Genomic DNA, 5,615 nt, shown 5'->3' with positions numbered 1-5,615 from the left:
GGTGGGAGCTAAAAATAAATAAATAAATTCACACACACACACACACACACAAAAAAAAAACTGGGGGGAGAAGAAGACAGAACAATTACAATTCCTTGAAGTTGACACAACAAGTATACAGAAAGGACATTGTTGGGTGATGGGGGGAGAGGGAGGAGTGAGGGAGGTTTCGGTAATGGGCCACAATAATCAACCACATTGTATATCGACAAAATAAAAATAAATAAATAAATAAATAAAGATATACAAAGTAATTTTTTTAAAAAAAGGAAAAAAGGGGTGGGGAAGCATGGCACTGCTATGGTAGATTGTATTTTCCAAAGATGAGTGTGGCAATACACTCCTATCCCACAGGCATTTCTGCAATGTGACTGGGCCTCCCTCGTATCAAGAGATGGAATCTAATCTCCCTCCCCTTCAATTTGGTTTGACCTTGGTGACTCTCTTATCATCAGTAGAATATGGTGGAAATGATGCAGAACAAGATCTGAGGCTAGGCCAGTGTTGGGAAAATAGGATAATTTAATCAGGACCCCTTGGCCTTAGGCCCAGTTGGGGGTGGTGCAGCGCATTCTTTGTAAATAAGTTGTGGGTGGGTGGCGTTAGTGTGCATGGGCGAAGCTGCAATTTGGCTGGAGTTGACTGCCTTGGGCGTCTGCCGCAGACAGCCCTGCTCTCAAACCTATGGCTCCAAGGACCTTTTTGCTGGTTACCTAGCTCATAGACCTGCATGTGAGGGGTCTGGTGACCCAGCCTGGTGTGTGAAGCGTTTGTGACCCACTCTGGACAATGGGCTTGAGGGGTCTGTGAGCTTTAGACCCAGCCATAGCTTGACAATTGGCCCAGTCAGCAGGATTACAAGCAGGTAAAAGTGCTCAACAGTCAGAAAAGGCTGTGGAGCCTGGTTCTCTTGAAATGTTTGATCTCTAGAAGCTTTCTCTTGGGCTGTTTCCTCAGAATCAGCTTCCACTGGGAGAAGCCCAAGACAAATGGAGAGGTCACATATGGCAGCTCTGCTCTAGTTCACAATTCCAGCTGAGCCCAGCCTCCAGTCATACACCCCAAGCACCAGACTTATGAGTGAAGAAGCATCCAAATGATTCTAGCCCCTGGCCGCTTGAGTTACCCCCAGCCATGCAAGTAGCTGAGTCCCCTGCATTGTGGAGCAGAGACCAGCCATCATGCTGAGTCCTGCTGAATTCCCAGCCCACAGGATCCATGAGCATAATAAAATATGTGTTTTACACTGCTAAGCTTGGAAAGATTGGTTACACAGAAGTAGATACCTGGCATAACTACTCTAGGCCCGGAAGGAGAAAAGAAATGGAAATGTTTGGTAGACAACACTAACAACTGCCACTGACAACTTTGCTTCTATACGCATGGGTCACCTTCAGAAGGCCACGTGAAGCACCAGAAATGTTGGTTGCCTCTGGGAAGGGGTAGTTAAGAAGCTGGGAACATGGGTGGGAGGAACGTTTTTCATCCTATACCCTTTTGAACCTTTATTCTGGTATTATGTGATTGGATTGCCTAGTTTTTAAACAACTAACCTGATCCTGTCACTTTCTTGCTTCCTGTGTCCTGCAATGATCTCCATTTCCTGGTATTTACACCCTAACGTTCTCCCCTCCCTTTGAGCATGGGCTGGACTTACTGACTCACTTCTAATGAAAAGAATGCAGCAAAAGTGATGGAATGTCACTTCTAAGATTAGGTTACTAAAAGACTGTGGCTACAATTCAGGCACCCTCTCCCGCTCCTCACTGGCTCAGTCTGAGGGAAGCCAGCTGCCATGTTGTGAGCTGCCCTAAGGAAGGGCCTACGTGGCAGAAAATGGACGTCTCCGGCCAACAGCCAATGAGTAAACTTGGAAGTGGATCCTCCCCCAGCCGAGATGACTGCAGCCCAGCTGACCCTCTGATGCAGCCTTGTGAGAGACTGATCCAGAGGATCCAGAGGCACCCAGTTAAACAGTGCCCAGGTTCTTGACCCATCGAAATTGTGACGTATAACTGTTTGTTGTTTAGGGGCTAGCCGGTTAGCTCAGTTGGTTAGAGTGCATTGCTATAATACCAAGGTCAAGGGTTCACATCCCTGTACTGCCAGCCACCAAAAAAAAAAAAAAAGTTTGTTGTTTTAAGCTGCTCAGTTTTGGGACAATTTGTTATGCAGCAGTAGATAATTAATATACTTCCCATTACACTTAAGAAATAAAACCCAGGCTGGCCAGTTTGCTCAGTCGGTTAGAGTGTGGCATTGATAACACCAAGGTCAAGAGTTCGGATCCCCACACCGACCAGCTGCCAAAAATGAACAAACAAGCAAAAAACCCCAAACTGCTCCCTCTGGCCTACAAAGGCCCAGCTTGGTCTGGGCCCTCTTTACCTCACCAGCACATCTCATGCCCCTCTCCTTTTTGCTCGGTAGGCACCAGCAGCCACACGCTGACCTTCTTTCTGCATCTGTCTGGAGCTGCATTATCCAGTAAGGTAACCACTGGCCACATGTGACTATTTAAATGAAAATGAAATAAAATAAAAATTCAGCTTCTCAGTCACACTAGCCACATTCCAAGACTTCCATTATCACAGAAAGTTCTGACAGCGCTAATCTGGAGTAAGGGGCAGCTTCTCCTTGTGTAAAGGCTCCATCATAACAGCCTGAGTGACCAGAGCAACAATGGTGCCATCAGCTTAGGAATGAAGGGTGGCGGGCTGGGTACCATCTAATCCACCAAACTTCTCTTTGAACAGGCAGTTCTGCAACCTCTCGAAATCTATGCCCTAAGTCTCTGCTAAACAGGAATAGGGCTTGTGTGTGTGTATGTGTGTGTGTGTGTCCAGGCACTTGTGAGCAGGACCTTGGTGGCATCTCATTTCATGTACCCACAGCCCAGCTGTTGAAAGACAGAAGCCAGGAAAAGGAGATGTTGCCTATCTGCTATAGTCCAAAGCTTTTGGCAGAAGAGACCCAGATGTGGAGGGGGAATAGGGGGCAGGTGTGCAGAAATTGCTGAGAAGAGTTTGTCGCCATGGGAATGTTTCTTTGTAAACTGCTATAGATTGAGCTCCAACCATATGCCATGCTCTGCCTTTTCACATGTATTCCCATTCAAACATCGCAACTAGGCTGCCAGCCGGTGTGAGTGTCCATCCTTCCCTAAAGAGGCGTGGTAATTAAGGTTCAGACAGACTGGGCTTCTTACCCACCATCACGCTGGGGCAATGGACAAAATGGGATTTGAAGGCTTCCTGACTCAAGTCCGATGCTTCCCTATCCTGCTTCTAAGATTATTATTTTCCTATTCTTTTTTCTTTGTCTTTTTTTTTTGAGACCGGACGCACCGCGCTCAGCCAGGGAGCACACCGGCCATCCCTATATAGGATCCGAACCCGCGGCGGGAGCGCTGCTGCGCTCCCAGTGCCGCACTCTCCCGAGTGTGCCACAGGCTCGGCCCTTATTTTCCTATTCTTTAAGCTGAGTACTTACACAGCTGATCAGAGGGGGTTTGTTTTGTTTTAGTAACTTCCTGGTAACAATGTGTGAACTCTTGCATCAGTTAGAACTTTCGGTGGTAACTAAAATTGGCTTAGGCCAAAAAAAGAAATTTATTGGTTGAAGTAAGTGTAAAGTGTAGGTGACGGTTTTGATATCAAGTATCTCTGGATCCTGGGTCTCAAATGGTGTCATTCCAAATCTGTCTGTCTTGTATTCTGGCTGTGCTTTTAGTCTGTGTTATCTTTACTCTCAGGCAGGCTCTCCCTCTGAAATGTTAAAGAGGGCTGCCAGCAGCTCCAGGCTCACTTGCTATGAATGTGGCAACCTCAGTGGCAAGAGAAAGCCTCTAGCTTGATAATTCCAGCAAAAATCTTGGGGCTGCCTCTCCTTGGTTTGATTTGGGTCAGCCATTCATTTTGAACCAATCACTGAGGACAGAGAGAGGTGGTGTTCTGACTGGCCAGGTCTGGATTACATGCTCGCTTCACTCAGCCAGAGGATGGGGTAAGATTTACTTTATCCTTGGGGCCGGCCCGGTGGCGCACTGCTACAGTGCACCACTTGGGAAGCATGGCAGCGCTCCCGCCGAGGGTTCGGATCCCACATACAGACCGGCTGCTCACTGGCTGAGCGAGGTGTGGGAGCAACACTGAGGGTTGCGATCCCGTTGCCGGTCCCGGTCCGGTACGGGCGCGACACTGAGGGTTGCGATCCCGTTGCCGGTCCCGGTCCGGTACGGGCGTGACACTGAGGGTTGCGAATCCGTTGCTGGTCACGAAAAAAGACAAAAAGGAAAAAAAAAAAAAGACTTACTTTATCCCTATAGATGGAGGAAAGGGGTGGGTGATTCTTCAAAGGAACACTGAGGAGGTCCATTTCTAGAAGGGAGAATGAATGCTAAACAGGGGAAATGATAAATGTCTATCACAGGCGTGGAAATTGTGTTCCACAGCTGTAGCGACCTTGAATTTCTGGAAGTCAAAGAAAAAGTAAGAATTGAGAAAGGTGGAGAGATTTGAGAAATTTTTAGGTAGTTGAATGAACAGAACTGGGTGACTTAAAGCTTGACGAAGAGAGAGTTCTTGGCTGCAAGCAACAGAAAATGGCTAGATACTTAACAGCAATCCCCCAAAATAACTAAAAAGGGAATCCTCCGGGGTTCTCAGCATCAACTAAAAGGAATAGGCTTGAAAACAGGCAATAATGAGGGTCCCTGGAGGACTAGGAGACAGCAAGTACTGTGATATCCCCAGAGCAAGCACTACAGCTGTTAACCTAATATCCATGCCACTCCATTTCCTTGTTTGCAGAGTCCCAATTCTGTTTCAGTGGCCACTTTACCTCACATGCCCATGACCTAGCTCTAGTGTTAATTGGTCTAAGCCAGTTATGGGGATCCCCTTACCCTTGCCAGAGATATTTTAGGAGTGTCATGTGACCCAGTTCTGGCCAATGAACCATGAAGGGTGGTCTGCCTGGGATTTTTTTTTTTTAGAAAGATTTTCTCATTCCTAAGAAGGAACTAGTGCAAAGGAAGGTCCCTGTTCTTCATTTGAACTTTTTTAAAAAAAATCATGTTATTTGAGTTGTAAACTTGAACATTATTGAATTTAGATGTGATTCCTGGAGCTGTGGCAGCCATTGTGTGACCACGAGGGGAGTTGGCCTAAAGGTTTGTGTACTGAGAACACAGAAAAGAGAAAGAAATTGGGCTTTTTAAAAATTAACTTCATTTTTTTCTTTTTTTAAAAGATGACCGGTAAGGGGATCTTAACCCTTGACTTGGTGTTGTCAGCACCACGCTCAGCCAGTGAGCTAACCGGCCATCCCTATATGGGATCCGAACCCAGGGCCTTGGTGTTATCAGCACCGCACTCTCCCAAGTGAGCCACGGGCCGGCCCAAACTTTATTTTTTTCAATTGTACCTATTTATGGGGTACATAAATACATGTATACAATGTGGAACGATCAAATCAGGTTAATTAACATATCCATCAACTCAAACATTTATCATTTCTTTGTGCTGGGAACATTCAAGTCCTCTCTTCTAGCTAATTGAGAGTATACAGTAAGTTTTTTTTTTTTTTTTTTTTTTTTTTTTTTTTTTTTTTCC

The sequence above is a fragment of the Galeopterus variegatus genome, unplaced genomic scaffold (assembly GCF_000696425.1).
Source record: "Galeopterus variegatus unplaced genomic scaffold, G_variegatus-3.0.2 Scaffold1642, whole genome shotgun sequence".
In the NCBI taxonomy this organism is placed as follows: domain Eukaryota; kingdom Metazoa; phylum Chordata; class Mammalia; order Dermoptera; family Cynocephalidae; genus Galeopterus; species Galeopterus variegatus.
Note: the sequence above shows the minus strand (reverse complement) of the source record.